The following is a 20490-nucleotide window of genomic DNA, read 5'->3' as shown; positions in this document are numbered from 1 at the left end:
TTATGGGACACCAAGAATGCCATTAAGAAATATCTGGTCAATTTTATAGTACACATTTCTGGAAATATTTTCAAAGCTATTTCAAAACATTAAGCACATCCATATTTAGAATGTCTTTATGATTTAGTGTGTTGGGGAAATTTATTAAAATTTTTAAAATTTTAATTAAAGAGTTAAAATTAAAAATTAATTTTTAAACTTAAAAATTATTCCTGGGTTTGTTTGCTTTCAGTTTTATCCAGTGATAGATTTTTGCCAAACCCATAAGCAAATGATCAGCTTTAAATCTCTGCCCAATATTTGATTTCTACAGTCTTAATTCTGTGCCATCAAACACTGATGGGAGAAGATAGAGAACTATAATGACCTAATCCATTATAAATTCATGCTGTCAGCATTCAGCTTGCTTAATATTTCCGTGGCTATTGCAGACCACTTCTCTTTGAAATCCCTAGCTCTTCTCTCACTTTCAAGAGATGGTCTCTCCTTCTCCCTCTCTTGTTCCTGGGGAAAAAAAAAGACAGAATGAAGTTTCTCATTTGTTCTTATCTTAGCTCAGTGGGTCCTGGTAAAACTTGCTACTTTTCCTTCACCTCTGCTTTCCATTCAGTGCCTGTGTATTGTGGAATATAGTTAGATTCCTATCAATATTTTTACCCACTCCAGCTATTTTGGTTTTTTTCTTTCCTCTAATTCCACTCCACCCTCCCCCCCCCCCACTTTTTTTTGGTCTATAAACATTATCAGATCTCTTTGATTTTAAGAATTATGTTCCTTGAACCATCCAGTTACTATCCATTTTCTTAATTTCTAAGGTATATAAAGAGCCCATTATAAATTGTAAAGTGCCATAAAAATGTTAACTCATTCATTGCATCTGTTTCCTTTTAATTCTTGTACAGTTTATCATCTATCCTCAGCACTATGATTCTTACTTTTCAAAATCATCTTTGGATAAGAGTTCTCATCACCGAATATAAAGACCTTTTATTATTTGCATCCTCTTTGATATTTCAGCCATTTATCTCTGCTGAACTTCTGTAGCACTGGACTCTATTGACTATCTTCCTGCATGTATGCTTAATGTTTACCTAATCTAGCTTCTAAGCTACCCTCTTGAGTGTAGGTGTTCGGTAAAGTTCATCCTCTGATATTATGTTCCTCTCTGTTGAAAGCCATTTCTTCCAAGAATGCATGCTTTCCCATAAATTTTAATGTTTCCTAATGTTTAAATTCGTACTCTTGCCTGGAAAATCCCATGGACGGAGGAGCCTGGTAGGCTGCAGACCATGGGGTCGTGAAGAGTCGAACATGACTAAGCGACTTCACGTTCACTTTTCCCTTTCATGCATTGGAGAGGGAAATGGCAACCCACTCCAGTGTTCTTGCCTGGAGAATCCCAGGGACTGGGGAGCCTGGTGGGCCGCCGTCTATGGGGTCGCACAGAGTCGGACACGACTGAAGCGACTTAGCAGTAGCAGCAGCAATGTTTAAATTCTCATCTTTAACTTCAAATCTCTATCTCAAGTTCCCAACTATAAACAAAAACTGCTTCCCTGTTTCCAGTTAATGAACATTGTTATTTACATTTCCTTAACCATTTCTAATTGATCAGTTCATCCCCAAAACAGATACCCTTTTCTGATTTCTCCCTTTATTATCACTGGCAGCAGTATCCTTTTAGTCACTATTACCCAGTTTTCTGATTTTTTAAAATTTTCCTCTTTAAATGAAACTATTCTCAAAATAATTACAGTTTTTTAGTAGTTCTTGGATATGTGATTTTGTTTCTGGAATATTCCAGAATATAAGTACTGCTACTATATTAAGTTCTTGTCATTTTGACCATATTATTGAAATTACCATGTGCATAGTCTTCCTATCTCCCTTCTTCAATCAGACTGATACTAAGATCCACACACTAAAGCACTTTGTTGATCAGAACTTGCTCAATAAATTACAATGGCTATCTATTTTTTGTTATAGATTTAATGGTGAGTTACTGAAGTTTTTAAGGCAGGTATATGACAGTTACAAAGCAATGTTTTATCATGTTAATCTCCCATGTTTCATAGGATGAGTGGAATGGAGGAAGACAGGATTTTAGGAGATTATTATAGTCCAGGCAAAAATATAATGTATTATAGACCAAGATAGTAAAATTGGGAATATAAAGGAAGCAATGGATTTGACAGAGTGGTTGTGTGCTATTTTTTTCTGAGATTATTTTTTTAAATTATAGAATGGAGAGGTTTTTCAGTATTTTGCTTAAAACATTAAATTGTTTGCTCGTATGAATGATGGCTATATACTATAACTGTTAATTTTACAGTACAGCATCATATGACACATGAAGCAAGAAAAATGTATTGAACATACTTCTTCCATCTTTAAACCCAATAGTTATTTGCCAGTGATACACAAGTAGATTCATCTTAAAAACTAAAGCAACATCTAGCCCTTATTCTATATTTGTAAATAAGGAAAGCTCAACTAAAAATGGCTCTCAGAGAAACATGTCTTAGAATCCCCTCTGCTGTCACTAGTTAAAATATAAAAGGATTTGGTGTTGAAGGGAAGAAATCTTGGGAGGAATAGATGAGAAAAACCTTCTCTGTACATTGAACCACTTGGATGGAATGCCTTTCTCTTCTGTGTTCTGTCCTGTTCTGTTTAGTATGTATTACAGCAGAATACTTTGAGAATGCATTCAGCTCCACAGCTTTCCCTAAGTGTCATGTCAGGGAGTACTGAAAGTAGATTCTGTATAGTGAGTAGAGACCTATGAGAATATAGTCACAACCAGTTTGCCACAGTTGTAGGTTGTGCTTGCCTTCACAGATGTATCTTTCTAGTTTTGAGTTTTTTCACTGTTCACTTACGTATTTACATTATTGACAAACAGGATCTCCAGTCTGTTCCCCTCAAACACAGCTCAAAAATCCTTCCCTGAAATCCTGATTTAGTGTCCCCTTAAATATAACCACAGAAATTTCCTGATGAGTCTTTTTCTAGGATTTTTATCTCAGCAGAATTAGAGCTGTGACTTTTATAATGATTAACATTTTGTTTCCCGAAATTCTTCCTAAGCTAAAGGAAAATGCCTATAGGATCTCTAAAAATCCTCTCATTTTTCTAAACACCCAATTCTCTCTCGAATTGTACTGTAACATCAATGATGTTGTGTAGCTCATATTTACAGTCATTAAAAGCGCTGACTCAACAACCACATCTGGCCTTGAGAAGTGCTCTGTAATGTTTGAATAAACAAAACTACTAGAAAACCACTGCACTCAAATGGATTTTAACATTGCTGACTACATGGGCCTAGAGGCTAGGCCTGCTCCAAGATCCATAATGAAAAAACACTTCAGGGTGGACAGATGTTTGATAAAAAAATGATTCAGTCAGTAACATCCAATGAATGATGAGTCAGTGCTCTGTGTATGTACATATGTGTGCATGAGGTTAGTGCACGTTATTGAACAGCCATTAGGGTTTCTTTGATGATACAAAGACTCTGCCATGTCAACATTTCCCCTTAACCTCATGTTATTGCTGTTATCCTGTAATGCAGATTAATGGAGTTGCTTCTGGCTAACTAATTTTAGCAAGAGGAGATGGCATCATAAAAATTAGCACAACAGCTATTCACAGGAGAGGCTTCGACTAGAAAGCAGCCGTAGTGAGGGCCACGGAGCCAGATAACTCTCACCTTCTGATCTTCCTATTAAAGCCCCATCATTCGGACACATAAATGAGACTGTGTATTTATTGTCCCAATGTGTGTTCATATTCATTGTCTGATATTCATAAATTGTTAAAACCTTAAAGATTGGAAAATTTGTTTTAACACTTGCTTGTTTGAAACTTCTCCACAATAGCTAGCCCAAATTGTATGTGATATGTCTGCCAACTTGAAAACTTTCCCCTGAAAGTAGCCTGTTGTATCTAGAGGGAGCTCCAGAGTAAACACTGTATGAAATAAAAGATTTCCTCCACTGTCAATGTTTCCCCACTTATCTTGAAGACACAGAGAATAGCTAATTCTTCTTCACAAGATAGCCATATTTGTATAATTCAAAACACTGTTATATGTTCTGATTCGTCTTTTCCCTAGTCCAAATCTTAGATATTGCAGCTTGACTCAGTGGATATTGAGTCCTTAGTTTACTCTGAATTTGCTCTAAAATTATGTATTTCCCTCTGAAAATACAGTGTTCAGAACAAACACAATATAATGGGAATGATCTGATTATAGTCGAGCAACTTATCTGAACTGTTTGATTATAAGGAAGTACTTTTATATAAATTTTCAGTTCATTCACATTAAAAATGTTATCTGATTATTATTTGCCAGTGTATGGCTATTCATATTTTAAAGTCCTTCACAGTAACTTTCATTTATTATTCCTCACAGCGACCTTCTTGAACTTTTTTTTTAAGCTGAAAGAAGTGCCCACAATTCTCATTTTTACAAATCACAGATGATATTAAAGCTAATTATGCATAACATATCAAAAATGGAATAACTACTGCAGTGCAGTTATAGTTTCTGTAGTCTCTTGATTATTCTCTGGTCCTTAAGATCTTTGAACCATAGTATGTCATGAAACTTGACAATAAGATTTTGTTTATGATAGGTGTCATATAACCACAGAGTATCTGTGAATTCACACATTTTGTGGCACAGATCATGGGCTAATCTTACATGGTGTGGAAGCTGTTGACAGTCCATGAAATTCAATAAAAAAGCCTTATTTCAGATAGTCATAGGGCAAACCTGACAGCCTTGTCAGGATTTAGTTGATGCTGTTATAATGATAAGGGAGATCATTTGGTTTCTCATGTGATACTTATTTTATTACAACATAGTTTGCTATCGCATTGACTTTTCTCCACAAAACTGTTGCTCAGCTAATCTAGTGGCTAACTGTTTAAGGTGTCTCAGAACTGAGGGATAAAGGATCCTTAATCAAACATAGCCAGTGGAGAGACTGAGTGTACAGAGGTACTGCATAGACAATACGCCTATTGAAAAGGTCCTAATACTCCTAGGAACCAGACTGATACAAAGTTAAGTACTGAGCCATTACCTTGCAAAACTGAGCTTCTAAGAGACTAGGCACATTTTCATTCTTGTCACAAGCTACATTTTGTTGCCCTGGTTTTTGTTCCATATTATCTCACTATTTTACATCCATGCATCAATCACTCTTTCTATATCTTTTTCTTTCTTTCTTTTTGTATCATAGAAGCTAAATGTCCATGTGGGACGGGAGGATGAACAAAAGATGAAACAAAACAGATATGATACTTAATAGGACCATTATAGGACATTAGTCAGGTGTTGAACAAGACTCTTGGACTGCAAAGACATAAAACCACTCAATCCTAAAGGAAATCAGGCCTGAATATTCATTGAAAGGACTGATGCTGAAGCTGAAGCTCCAATACTTTGGCCACCTGATATAAAGAACTGACTCACTGGAAAAGACGCTGATGCTGGGAAAGATTGAAGGCAGGAGGAGAAGGGGATAACAGAGGATGAGCTGGTTGGATGGCATCATTGACTTGATGGACATGAGTTTGAACAAGCTCTGGGAGCTGGTGATGGACAGGGAGGCCTGGTGTGCTGCGGTCATAGGGTTGCAAAGAGTCGGACATGACTGAGCAACTGAACTGAGTCAGGTCCTCTGTTTTCTCTCTCTTAAGGTTGTCTTTATTTTTTTATTAATGATATTTTAAATTGTTTTTTGGCCATGCTGCCCAGTGTGTGAAATTTTTATTGCTCAACCAGGGATTGAGCACATGCCCCTTGCAATGGAAACATGTAGTCTTCACTGCTGGATTACCAGGGAAGTCCCTTAAGGATGTCTTTATGCTATGCTATGCTAAGTCACTTCAGTCGTGTCCGACTCTGTTTGACCCCGCCAGGCTCCCCCATCCCTGGGATTCTCCAGGCAAGAACACTGGAGTGAGTTTTATAGGTGACCAAAAATAACTGTTTACTTCAGGAAATATATTAATATGTATTTTGTCAAAATAATTTGGTGTCACATGAACAAATCAAGCATCTAATTTGTTTTATAGTTTTAAAATACTTTTTTGAATATCTTTTCAAAATGGTGCCAGATTTTCTTAAGTCAACTCGTAATCACTTGGTCTCATGTCTTCATAAGAGGATGGTAATCTATAGTAGTAGATGGTACAAATTATATTTTTCTCATCTCAGTCACCTTCTTATGGATGAGCAGAAAAATCCCTATGGGTCAAAACCTATGATTGATTTTTTTTCTTCTGCCATGTCAGATGCAAACTTAATTTGGATATACTAAGTTTCTATTTCAAGACTCTTGTTTTTTCTTTCTCATCCTAAGTCTTCAGTTCCTTTATCAAGATAATGGCCTGTAAATGATTTAAAAGGCTAAACTCATAGAGGTGTTTATATAGCTGAGTTATAAGATAATTTAGCATTCAGGCTTCATCCTTGACCCCTTGAGTAGATCTGTTTCCTCTCTATCCTTCAATTCCCCAGACTATGAAGAAGACAGATAACACTAAACCAGTTAATCACCTTTTTTTGTGTGTTTTCCTTTTTGTTTTGAGTGGTAGTATCCTGTGAATGGGCTTTCAAGAGACTCAGTGGTAAAGAATCCATCTGCCAGTGCAGGATGCACAGGTTCGTATCCCTGGGTCAGGAAGATCCCCTGGAGAAGGGCATGCCAACCCATCGAGTATTCTTGCCTGGAGAATTCCATGGACAGAGGAGCCTGGTGGGCTTCTGTCCATGGGGGTCTCAGAAGAGTGAGACATGACTTAGTGACTAAATAACAGAAACCAAGAAGCCTGTGGATACTGAATAGGAGACTATTTGCCAAATCATTGACTTACAGACTAGCGTCAACAAATGTAAACTCCATTGGTTTGATTAATGAAATTTAACAAAGATTTTTAGTACTTCCTATATATAGGGCAGTTTGTATCTATTTAAAATGTATAACCTTTAAATGTGTGCATGTGTCATTTTAAAATTCCAGAATAGTAGAATAATACTTATTATTATACCTTCCCACTTACATGTATTTTATTAAAAGAAATTAGAGCTAGGTGCTGATGACCATTGGAGAAGGCAATGGCACCCCACTCCAGTACTCTTGCCTGGGAAATCCCATGGACGGAGGAGCCTGGTGGGCTGAAGTCCATAGGGTCGCTAAGAGTTGGACACGACTGAGCAACTTCACTTTCACTTTTCACTTTGATGCCTTGGAGAAGGAAATGTCAACCCACTCCAGTGTTCTTGCCTGGAGAATCCCAGGGACGGGGGAGCCTGGTGGCCTGCCATCTATGGGGTCGCACAGAGTCGGACACGACCGAAGCGACTTAGCAGCAGCAGCAGCAGCTGATGACCATGGCTTTCCTGGTGGTGCAATGATAAAGAATCTTCCTGTCAATGCAGGAGATGCAGGTTGATCCCTGGGTTGGAAAGATCCCCTGAAGTAGGAAATGGCAACCCATTCCAGTATTCTTGCCTAAAAAATTCCTTGGGCAGAGTAGCCTGACAGGCTACAGCCCATGGAGTTGCAAAGATCTGGACACGACTGAGCACGCGCACATGGTAATGACCTTAGGAAGACAAATAGGAAAGAGATGAAGGATGGTTTTTTTTTTATTTCTGTAAGGTAATATGTTTTGGTACTGGAAAATAGGATGTGCTCAATAAATAGTTGACTATAGCAGATAGTATTTTAATTGTTTTTCTTAGTGGATGGTGATTATTTGGAATTATATTTCACTTAGTTTTTTAGGCTAATAAAATTAATTATATTATATGAATGTGTGATTCATTCCATCAGCTAATTATAAAAAAGTTGATCAGAGGTGTCCTTATAACCATGGGGGGCAGGGGCGGGGAATCCTTAACATTTTTGTATAAATTCAGTTCAGTTCAGTTGCTCAGTCGTGTCTGACTCTTTGCGACCCCATGAATCGCAGCACACCAGGTCTCCCTGTCCATCACCAACTCCCAGAGTTCACTCAAACTCATGTCCATTGAGTTGGTGGTGCCATCCAGCCATCTCATCTTCTGTTGTCCCCTTTTCCTCCTGCCCCCAATCCCTCCTAGCATCAGGGTCTTTTCCAATGAGTCAACTATTGGCATTAGGTGGCCAAAGCACTGGAGTTTCAGCTTTAGCATCAGTCCTTCCAATGAACCCCCAAGACCTATCTCCTTTAAAATGGAGTGGTTGGGTCTCCTTGCAGTCCAACGGACTCTCAAGAGTCTCCTCAAACACCACAGTTCAAAAGCATGAATTCTTTGGCACTCAGCTTTCTTCAGAGTACAACTCTCACATCCATACATGACCACTGGAAAAACCATAGCCTTGACTAGATGGACCTTTGTTGGCAAAGTAATGTCTCTGCTTTTGAATATGCTATCTAAATTGGTCATAACTTTCCTTCCAAGGAGTAAGTGTCTTTTAATTTCATGGCTGCAATCACCATCTGCAGTGATTTTGGAGCCCCCCAAAATAAAGTCTGACACTGTTTCCACTGTTTCCCCATCTGTTTGCCATGAAGTGATAGGACCAGATGCCATGATCTTAGTTTTCTGAATGTTGAGTTTTAAGCCAACTTTTTCACTCTCCTCTTTCACTTTCATCAAGAGGCTTTTGAGTTCCTCTTCACTTTCTGCCATAAGGGTGGTGTCATCTGCATATCTGAGGTTATTGATATTTCTCCTGGCAATCTTGACTCCAGCTTGTGCTTCTTCCAGCCCAGCATTTCTCATGATGTACTCTGCGTATAAGTTAAATAAGCAGGGTGACAATATACAGCCTTGACATACTCCTTTTCCTGTTTGGAACCAGTCTTTTGTTCCATGTCCAGTTCTAACTGTTGCTTCCTGACCTGCATACAAATTTCTCAAGAGGCAGATCAGGTGGTCTGGTATTCCCATCTCTTTCAGAATTTTCCAGTTTATTGTGATCCACACAGTCAAAGGCTTTGGCATAGTCAATAAAGCAGAAATAGATGGTTTTCTGGAACTCTTCTTGCTTTTTTGATGATCCAGCGGATGTTGGCAATTTGATCTCTGGTTGCTCTGCCTTTTGTAAAACCACCTTGCACATCTGGAAGTTCATGGTTCACGTATTGCTGAAGCTTTGCTTGGAGAATTTTGAGCATTACTTTACTAGCGTGTGAGATGAGTGCAATTGTGTGGTAGTTTGAGCATTCTTTGGCATTGCCTTTCTTTGGCATTGGAATGAAAACGGACCTTTTCCAGTCCTGTGGCCACTGCTGAGTTTTCCAAATTTGCTGGCATATTGAGTGCAACACTTTCACAGCATCATCTTTCAGGATTTGAAATAGCTCAACCAGAATTCCATCACCTCCACTAGCTTTGTTCGTAGTGATGCTTTCTTAGGCCCACTTGACTTCACCTTCCAGGATATCTGGCTCTAGGTGAGTGATCACACCATCGCGATTATCTTGGTCATGAAGATCTTTTTTGTACAGTTCTTCTGTGTGTTCTTGCCACCTTTTCTTAATATCTTCTACTTCTGTTAGATCCATACCATTTCTGTCCTTTATTGAGCCCATCTTTGCATGAAATATTCCCTTGGTATCTCTAATTTTCTTGAGGAGATCTCTAGTCTTTCCTATTCTGTTGTTTTCCTCTATTTCCTGGCACTGATTTCTGAGGAAGGCTTTCTTATCTCTCCTTGCTATTCTTTGGAACTCTGCATTCAGATGCTTATATATTTTCTTTTCGCTTCTCTTCTTTTCACAACTGTTTCTAAGGCCTCTTGAGACAGCCATTTAGCTTTTTTCCATGGGGATGGTCTTGATCTCTGTCTCTTGTACAGTGTCACAAACCTCCATCCATAGTTCATCAGGCACTCTGTATATCAGATCTAGTCCCTTAAATGTATTATGTACATATAATTAATAAAGTTGATATATTATTTTTAAGTTCCACTTTGGTAATATTTAAAATACATACTCTGTAAATAGCCCTTTTAAGTCATTATAAAGTGTGTACATTGTATTTGTTTTCTGTTTATAGTTTACTGAGGAATAATTTTGGAGAAGGCAATGGCACCCTACTCCAGTACTCTTGCCTGGAGAGTCCCATGGATGGAGGAGCCTGGTGGGCTGCAGTCCATGGGGTCGCTAAGAGTCAGACACCTCTGAGCAACTTCACTTTCACTTTTCACTTTCATTCACTGGAGAAGGAAATGGCAACCTACTCCAGTGTTCTTCCCTGGAGTATCCCAGGGACGGGGGACCTGGTGGACTGCCGTGTGGGGTTGCGCAGAATTGGACACGACTGAAGCCACTTAGCAGCAGCAGCAGCATATATAGAACACTACGAACTAGGACACAGAGTATAAGACTTAATTATGAGATTGAATTTACTGATAAGATGATAACAGTCTTCTGCCATTGAAGAGACCTCAAATTCAGACAAATAATTTTCTAATAATTTGCTAATAATACCATAATTTCATAATATGGTACATGCTCTAACCACTTTTTGGTCAGAAAGAAAGACCAAATATTCTTGTAGCCTAGAACATATTAAAAATATGATGGAGTGAAGAAGAAAAAATTAAAATATGATACTTCCTTATAATTCACTCTTTTATTTTCCATGCTGTTGGTTTGTTTTATAGTGGTACCAGTTGATCTGTACTTGTATTCTGTGTCAAGCATGTCCCTGTTTTAGGGGAGAAGGACGTATGGAGAAGGAGAGGAAATACAGAAAAACCTTGAACATTTTATTAAGATACTTGTAAGTATTGATGTTTCACTTTTTTACACAAGAAAAGTAGAGCAGAGAATAAGGCAAAATGTGGCAAATGCTGCAGGAGAGGAAGAAATTGTGTGCTGTGCAAGCGCAAAAAAGAGAGAAATTAATTTCAGCTAGGGGAAATCTATGTGAATAAAATGCTTGCCCTGAGTGCTGTTAAGTACAATAAACTAAAGTGCCATCAGCTTGCTTCCCTAGGCTCCGTATTTTACTCAGAGTGCTGCTGAGTCGACCGTTTTAATCTGTAGAGGGATCCACGGAAGCATTCATCTTTTCCCCAAAATACTTTTTTTTCCTTCTTTTCTATAGATAAGAAAAAATTGTTTGATTAAACAACCTCATGTCAACATACATGATAGGTTCTTTCAGGTTGGGCAGTTGTAGTGAGTAGGGAGGATGAGTGCTCTATGTGCAGAAGCCATTTAACAATGATGAATAATGAAATCAGTTGTGTAGACAACCTTAACCTCATTGGATGTAATGGAAGTACTTGTGTATAGTATAAAAATATCTCCGTACTATTATAAAGGCTTATATTAACTCTTTATTTTCTTGTTGAATCTGTAAGGATCCCATTACATTGTAAGATTGGCCTGGCAGTGCTATTTGAAAATCTGGGCTTCTTAATATTGACTGAGCTCTGGTTGACTTTGAGTGATAACCTATGATACCATAAGTTTGAATTTTTAAAGTTATCAAATATTATTTTCTTACACTGTAGTCTATGGCTATTATATTAAAATTATCTCAGGCTGTTTAATCTCCTATAAATATAAATATGATTTATATTTCTCTTAAAATGTAAGTATAAATATACTGTTATTTATATAAATATATATCTACATATTATTATATCAGATCAGATCAGATCAGTCGTTCAGTCGTGTCTGACTCTTTGCGACCCCATGAATCACAGCACGCCAAGCCTCCCTGTCCATCACCAACTCCCGGAGTTCACTGAGACTCACGTCCATCGAGTCAGTGATGCCATCCAGCCATCTCATCCTCTGTTGTCCCCTTCTCCTCTTGCCCCCAATCCCTCCCAGCATCAGAGTCTTTTCCAATGAGTCAACTCTTCGCATGAGGTGGCCAAAGTACTGGAGTTTCAGCTTTAGCATTATTCCTTCCAAAGAAATCCCAGGGCTGATCTCCTTCAGAATGGACTGGTTGGATATCACATTAGAATATATGTTAATTAAAACCATAGCAGTTTCCATGTTTATAGCCTTAATAATTCTCTTCTCTGTCCATGTATTCAAATAAAGCCTAGAAAAACAAATAGGGCCTGTTTCATAGATGCTAGCTAATAATGCCACAGCATGTAGCTTCCAAACATTTAATAAATAGCATCACTAGTATATGGCTTCCCTGGTGGCTCAGTTGGTAAAGAATCTGCCTGAAATGTAGGAGACCCAGGTTCTATCCATGGGTCAGAAAGATCCCCTGGAGAAGGAAATGGCAACCCACTCCAGTATTCTTGCCTGGGAAATTCCATGAACAGAGGAACCTTTATTCATGGATTCCTTGCAACCTCAGGGCTACAGTCCGTGGGGTTGCAAGAGTTGGACATGACTTAGCAACAAAACCACCACAATCACTAGTCTATGTTTTGCTCTTCCTACAAGTATATAATAAAATAATTTCAGAGGACATAAATTTTCAATTGCCAATTTTTATCTCAGTGGAATTTTCATTGTGATATGCATGCCTTTGTCTTACATGTGAGATTTCTGACTATCCTATATAATTAAACTTCATGCTTACAAAATATAAAACTTGTCTTTTTTATCTCAGCTTAAAAAGCAGAGATATTACTTTGCCAACAAAGGTCCATCTAGTCAAAGCTATGTTTTTTCCAGTAGTCATGTATGGGTATGAGAGTTAGACTTTGAAGAAAGCTGAGCGCCAAAGAATTGATGCTTTTGAACAGTGGTGTTGGAGAAGACTCTTGGGAGTCCTTTGGACTGTAAGGAGATCCAACCTGTCCATCCTAAAGGATATCAATCCTGAATATTCATTGGAAGTACTGATGCTGAAGCTGAAACTCCAGTACTTTGGCCACCTGACGTGAAGAACTGACCCATTGGAAATACGCTGATGCTGGGAAGGATTGAAGGCGGAAGGAGAAAGGGATGACAGAGGATGAGATGCTTGGATGGCATTACCGACTTAATGGACATGAGTTTGAGTAAAGTCTGGGAGTTGGCGATGGACAGGGAGGCCTGGTGTGCTGCAGTCCATGGGGTTGCAAAGAGTCAGACACGACTGAGTGACTGAACTGAGTACATTATAATATTGTAAAGTCTTCTTTTGTAGTAATTCTTATTCCATTACCAGAACCATTCACTGTTCTCTTTTTCCATTGTGTCTTCTGGGATTTTCCAATCATATACCACCAAGAGATAACAGTTCACACTTTATCTTTGCCTCCAGTGTGAAATTACAGTTATTAAAAAATAAAAATACATGTAAATATTTCTAATATAGCTAAGATTTTTTCCTAGTTAAAAGATATCTAAAATAAGAATATTAAGCACACATAGACCTACTTTGTATCCTATGATTTTGGAGATATAAGATTTTAAGAGGACCCAGATATCATATGTTTTCACAAAGTCTTTATTATATACATTTCTGTATTTGTTGTTAATAAACATAACCACCAAAACTAAGGTGGAAGGTCTTTGTCTTTACCATGAGTCTGAGCTACTGATGCCCTCCTCAGACTCTTGTCTACACACTTTTAAACTGTTACTAATGTAACACACAGATCCTTGAGAAATAAATATGTTTTAAAATCACAACAAATATAATTAAACTTTCTGAGTTAACTAATTACTTTTTATTTTTATTTTATATTGAGGTATAGTTGATTTACAGTGTATTAGTATCATATGTATAGCAAAGTGATTCAGTTATACATATATCCATTCTTTTTCAGATTATTTTCTCTTACAGAGTATTGAGTAGAATCCCCTGTGTTATATAATACATCTTTGTTGTTTATCTGTTTTATCTATAGTAGTGTGTATGTGTTAATCCTAAACTCCTAATTTATCCCTCCTCTCCAGTTTTTACCTTTGGTAAACATAAGTTGTTGTTGTTGTTGTTTTGAAGCCTGTTTCTGTTTTGTAAGTTATTTTGAATCATATTTTTAGATTCCACATATGCATGATAATTATATGATATTTGACTTTCTCTGACTTACTTCAGTTAGTGTAGTCATCTCTCTAGGTTCATCCATGTAGCAAATGGTATTATTTCATTCTTTTATGGCTGAGTAATACTCTGTTGTATCAACATGTATGTCCCATATCTACTTTATCCATTCCTCTGTAGATGGGCATTTAGGTTGCTTCTATGTCTTGGTTATTGTAAATAGTGCTGCAGTGAATGTTGGGGTGCATGTATCCTTTCAGATTATGGTTTTCTCTGGATATTTGCTCAGAAGCAGGATTGCTGGACCGTATGATAGCTCTATTTTTAGTTTTTTACAGAACCTCCATACCGTTCTGCATAGTGACTGTACCAATTTACATTCCCACTAGTGTATGAGAGTTCCCTTTTCTCTACACCCTTTTTAGTATTTATTGTTTGTAGAGTTTTTGATGATGGCTGTTCTGACTTGTGTGAGGTGATACCACATTATAGTTTTGCATTTCTCTAAAAATTAGTGATGTTCAGCATCTTTTCATGTGTTTTTTGGCCCTCTCTATTTCTTCTCTGGAGACTTGTCTATTTAGAATTTCTGGCCCATATTTTGATTGCTTTTTTGATATTAAGATGCTTGTATATTTTGGAGATTAACCCCTTTTCAGCTGCTTCATTTGCAAATATTTTCTCCCTTTCTGTGGCTTGTGCTTATGGTTTGTTCATGGTTTCCTTTACTGTGCAGAAACTTTTAAGTAGGTCCCATTTGTTTATTTTTATTTTCATTACTCTAGGAGGTGGATCCAAAAAGATATTGCTGTGATTTATGTCAAAGAGTGTTTTACCTGTGTTTTTCTCTAAAAGTTTTTTGTATCTGGCCTTACATTTAGGTCTTGAATACATTTTGAGGTTATTTTATATGTGGTGTTAGAGAATGTTATAGTTTGAGTTGTTTTTTAAAGCTGACTTAAATGGTTTGGGTATCGTATAATAATGGCAGGCAACATTTTCTGAGAATTTATAGCCACTGTTCTAAATACTTTATATGTATTAATTATTTTAATACTCATAACAACCCTTGAAGTGGATACTGTTTTTGTCCACATTTTGTAGATGAGGAAAATAGACAAAGAGGTTAAATACTTGCTCAAGGTACCAGAGCTTGAATCTGAACTGAGATAGTTTGGCTTTATGCATAATCTTTATATTCGCACACATATATAAGCAGAGAAAGGGAAAGAAAAGGAGAAAGAATATGTGTATATGCTCAGATTCAGTGTTTTCAGTTCTTAATAAAGAAGAAATACTGGATACAATTTCATAACTTACTACCATAATTGAAATTTTCATAGAGAAAGCAGACTCACTTCACACTTTCCTTACCCACTGAGGAAAGTAAAACACCAAATACATAGTCATTTTGAATCTGTTTTAGCATTATTTAATGTTTTATATTGTGGTCTGCTGGCAACTTCTCTCTTTCTTCCTTCTGTCTCTTTTTGATGATGGCGGTGATGGTGCACTAGAGATGTGGGGAGTGGCTAAAGGATTAGAAAAACTGCGTCTCCTGCATCCCCAGCTTCCTCAGTCATAATTTGTGAAACATATTTACTTGTATTTAAAATAGGATGAATTTTTATTTTGTTTATAAAGGAGACACCTATGTGCAAATTCTTCAAGTGATAGAAGGAACTCCACATGTCATCTGTGATTCTAAGGCAGTCTAAATTACCACTTCAATTGTCTTCAGACAAAATTAATAGATTCTGGAGCCTGATACTGCCCTTGGGATTATCTACAACAGACTTGCTGAAAACACAGAATGAATTAGAATTAAAATACTCTTTAAAATAACAAATTGGAATCTTTAGGCTCATAAGTAATTTCTTTGATGATGTTTACTTAATTACTATCCTTGCTGTACCTGTTCAAGAAATGATGAGCCATCTATCTTTAGAAATATTCATTTTAAGCTATTTGCATACATAGAAGGTAACTAAGGAAAAGAAAACAGAACAGCAACCTGATCATAATCCTATATAATTTTTGATTCGAAATAGAAATGTAACTTGATCACATAATCACTTGAAATTTTTATATATAGAAGCATTAGATTTAAACTTTTGAGATGCATACAGCAGTATGCTGTTATATTGGCTATACAAAGCTTTGATTTGTCATTTGTAGCATTTGACTACAAATACTCTTATTATGGATTGATTTTGAGCTGCTAATGGTTTAGCAACTGCCTTGCAAAATTTATGAAAATTTAGTACTCAGCTCTCACATACAACTAAATGCATAATTATAGGACTTGATTACTTAGTCCCAATAATAACAACTGCAGTAGCCTCATTATGTTATGGCCCCGTGCTTCACCTCTTTTGTATCCACATCCTTTGCCACGTGGTCTTGTAACATGCTCCCACCAATATTCTTGGACCAGCCAAGTGACTTGATTTGGCTGATGGGATGTTATCAGTCATAATATAAGTGTAAGCTTGAAAAAGACCATATGTCCACTCTTTCTCTTGAACGTCTGCTGTTATTATTAGAACATATTCAATCTAGCAAAGCCAAATTTTCCTACCTTGAAACTAATACCATCCTAAATCAGTTGACAGCTAGCCAATCCCAAGACTTATGAGTGAGCCCAGGCAAAATCAGAAATCTGTTTACCTGACCTACTGTTGAGTACAGATGCATGAGCAAGTTCAGCCCAAGTATGTGGAGCAATAGGGACATGGTAGATAAATACATTTTAAAAAGGTTTTCACTAAGATTTTGTGTTTGTTTATTGTATAGCATTGCTTTATTAATATATAACTGTGTCAATGATGCTATGATTTGGCAAATTTTAATTAGAAAGAAAAGAATTTATACAGGAGATGATATGGTTGTGAAAAGAGATTAGTGAAACCTAGGCCTACGACTTGTAAGTGAATGACCCTGAGAAATTTATTCATCCTCTTTATGCCTAAGTTTTCTCATTTTAAAATTATGGATAACTAGCCTTACAGGGTTATTGTGAAAATTAAATATATATCAGTGACAAGCTGGTTTTAGAAAAGGCAGAGGAACCAGAGATCAAATTACCAACATCCGCTGGATCTTCGAAAAAGCAAGAGAGTTCCAGAAAAACATCTATTTCTGCTTTATTGACTATGCCAAAGCCTTTGACTGTGTGGATCACGATAAACTGTGGAAAATTCTGAAAGAGATGGGAATACCAGACCACCTTACCTTTCTCTTGAGAAACCTATATGCAGGTCAGGAAGCAACAGTTAGAACTGGACATGGAACAACACACTGGTTCCAAATAGGAAAAGGAGTTCATCAAGGCTGTATATAGTCACCCTGCTTATTTAACTTATATGCAGAATACATCATGAGAAACTCTGGGGTGGAAGAAGCACAAGCTGGAATCAAGATTGCCAGGAGAAATATCAATAACCTCAGATATGCAGATGACACCACCCTTATGGCAGAAAGTGAAGAGGAACTCAAAAGCCTCTTGATGAAAGTGAAAGTGGAGAGTGAAAAAGTTGGCTTAAAGCTCAACATTCGGAAAACGAAGATCATGCATCCGGTTCCATCACTTCATGGCAAATAGATGGGGAAACAGTGGAAACAGTGTCAGACTTTATTTTTTGGGCTCCAAAATCACTGAGACGGTGATTGCAGCCATGATATTAAAAGACGCTTACTCCTTGGAAGGAAAGTTATGACCAACCTAGACAGCATATTAAAAAGCAGAGACATTACTTTGCCAACAAAGGTCCGTCTAGTCAAGGCTATGGTTTTTCCAGTGGTCATGTATGGATGTGAGAGTTAGACTGTGAAGAAAACTTAGTGCTGAAGAATTGATGCTTTTGAACTGTGGTGTTGGAGAAGACTCTTGAGAGTCCCTTGGACTGCAAGAAGATCCAACTACTCCATTCTAAAGGAGATCAGTCCTGGGTGTTCTTTGGAAGGAATGATGCTAAAGCTAAAACTCCAGTACTTTGGCCACCTCATGTGAAGAGTTGACTCATTGGAAAAGACCCTGATGCTGGGAGGGATTGGAGGCAGGAGGAAAAGGGGACGACAGAGGATGAGATGGCTGGATGGCATCACCGACTCAATGGATGTGAATTTGAGTGAATTCCGTGAGTTGGTGATGGACAGGGGCCTGGTGTGCTGCAATCCATGGGGTCGCACAGAGTCGGACACAACTGAAGCGACTTAGCAGCAGCAGCAGCAGTTTTCACTTAGATCACATACTGTAAGAGCTATTAAACTAGAATTTAACAAAATAAGGTACCTGGAATACCGTAGATATTTGTTAAATGTCAGAATCATGTAATATAGCTATTTGTAAACAAATAATATGTAATATGGCTATTAGTAAACAAATACTAACAAAAATGGAGGTTGATGTTCTGGTAAAATTAGAAATATTTAGTTATATGTAAGGGTTAGCTGAGATTATCTGGCAGTGGAGCAGAGTGGCCAAGCAAGCTTAGAGCAGTGTTTGTAGGAGTCCTTTTATCTCCAGAAAACTAGCTCCTCCAAATCATTACTCTTTCGGCTTCCAAGGGGAAAATTTCAACTTGGGATCCATAAGTGTAAATTTAGGGGATATATTTAAATTACTAGCAGAGATACAATGTTTTTGCTTTTCTATCTAGCATAATTATTCAGGCTAGCTTCCTGATAAGGGTGAAATTGAGGAATGCCTGTTGACACTGATTTACATGTTAGGACAAAGACTTTTTATATAAGATGGGGAAAAGTCAGAATGAAAAAATATTCAAGGAGATAAAAAGCAATCAAAATCAGTGCCAAGAAGTTAGCGTGGAGTAGAGCCTGCCACAGAATAGAAAGAGGGGTAGAAATGCAACATAGTTAATTGGGAATTTGTACATTCTGAAGATGACTCAACATTCCTTGTATCACAGACCAAGAAAAGGAGGGCTATGGGCAATAACAGCTGTTTGGAATCAAGTTATCACTTCTTAGAGGAAGAGAAAAATATGGTAGTATGCAGCTCCTTAATGGAAAGCGGAATGAGATAGGCATATCTAGGTCTGAAGTTGAATTGTCATTTGGAATGTGTGCTCCCTTCCTGGAGTAAGCACCTAAGATGCATGAGCAAGCTTGCCAAGATACGTGAAACCTACCAACTGCTCTCTGTGGAGACAGATTTTCATAGGAGGCTTGAGGGAGCCAGAAGAAACTGGAACATAGACTTAGTGACTTGGAGATTTGGGAACGGAATCTGAAAGACTAAAGGGAGCACAGATGGATTTAGATCTCAAGTTGGAGGTTGTGACTTTGGCACAAAAAACAGAATGTGAAAGTTAAATACTGCTTATGCAGATGCTATTAGAAAATAGGGTTTTATTTTCCTTATGATGATATGCTATAATGATGGATTCTTGATTAGGTGTAGGATGGTAGGCAGTGAAAGTCTAGAAAGAGCATGCATGATTTTAATGTGGTTAGGAAGATCAAATTTGAGGAAGAAAATGTATGAAAAAAAACTATAAAATCTAACACTTTGGTAAATATCAAGCATACTGCATATCTAGTAGTTCTTACAAGAAAATAATAAAGATGAGAGTTGGGAACAAGGCTAGTTAAGATGTCCTATGTTTCCAGACTTAATAGATGCTCAATAACTATAGTTATTAATGTAAATGTATGTAAAGGGCTTCAAAAAACTTTTAAAATAATGCGTATTTTTAAAGGCCTATCCAAAAGTGAATCTAAACATTAAACTAAGGGAAGAAAGCAGTCTCATAAATGTCAAGATTTGGTGAGACTGAGTTTATGACTAGAACATGAAGATTGTTAGGAGAGCCATCTACCATGGGCCATGAAGATTGGTGTACTTTCTGACTTGCTATGGCAAGAATGCAAGACCCTGACTGCATTTCGCTTGGGCCATTGCTCAGTTTTGTGTTTGCAGTGAACAACCTTGAGGGATGAGGTGATGTATTTTCTTCATACAGAGAACAAGTTTACTACTATAAAAGTAGTAAATTCCCCAAGCTCAGTGTTCCTCTCTTGAAATGTAGCCTGCTGTTTATGAAGATATCCATTAGGCCCACTTATATTATTCCTGTGGGATTTGGAAGGGCATGGTGAGCCAAAGCAAACCAATGGGAAGTTATGGCTACTGCTTTGTCATGAGTAATAAAGTCCTTTGTCTCTGATCCCGGAATCTTCTGTCTTCTGCTGATATTTGTGAAACAGTATCAGATAAACTTATTAGCCTGTAAGCAGGGAAAAAATCTCGGGGATTTTGTACCTTTTTGAGAGTAATAGTAATAGAATATATCATCTTCATAAGAAGCAGTTCTGATAGTAGGACGGAACAGTGATATCAAAAAGAAGTTACTGAGCATATATTCCTGAGTAATTTTGCTCAATCTAGTCCTGTAAAACTATCAATGGAGTGAAATTCTTTCAAATGTTAGTGGTACCCTTTTGCTGTATGATATTTTACTGAAATTCTGTCTTTGGTGATTTATGTTTTT

At 37.3% G+C, this 20490-nt stretch overlaps 1 long non-coding RNA gene across 18 annotated transcripts in view; it reads left to right on the top strand.

Moving 5' to 3' along the window:
• Positions 1-20490, top strand: part of LOC102399193 — a 524597-nt gene that overhangs the window by 14566 nt on the left and 489541 nt on the right. For 3 of the 18 annotated variants that reach the window (XR_006550774.2, XR_006550775.2, XR_006550781.2), the window contains exon 2: positions 10680-10798. The exons of the other annotated variants lie outside the window; for them this stretch is intronic. This is a non-coding gene — a long non-coding RNA (uncharacterized LOC102399193). The remainder of the gene's footprint in view (positions 1-10679; positions 10799-20490) is intronic. 18 annotated transcript variants of the gene reach the window in all.

The sequence above is a fragment of the Bubalus bubalis genome, chromosome 4 (assembly GCF_019923935.1).
Source record: "Bubalus bubalis isolate 160015118507 breed Murrah chromosome 4, NDDB_SH_1, whole genome shotgun sequence".
In the NCBI taxonomy this organism is placed as follows: Eukaryota; Metazoa; Chordata; class Mammalia; order Artiodactyla; family Bovidae; genus Bubalus; species Bubalus bubalis.
The sequence above is the reverse complement of the archived record's forward strand: the minus strand, read 5'-3'. Positions and strand labels throughout refer to the sequence as shown.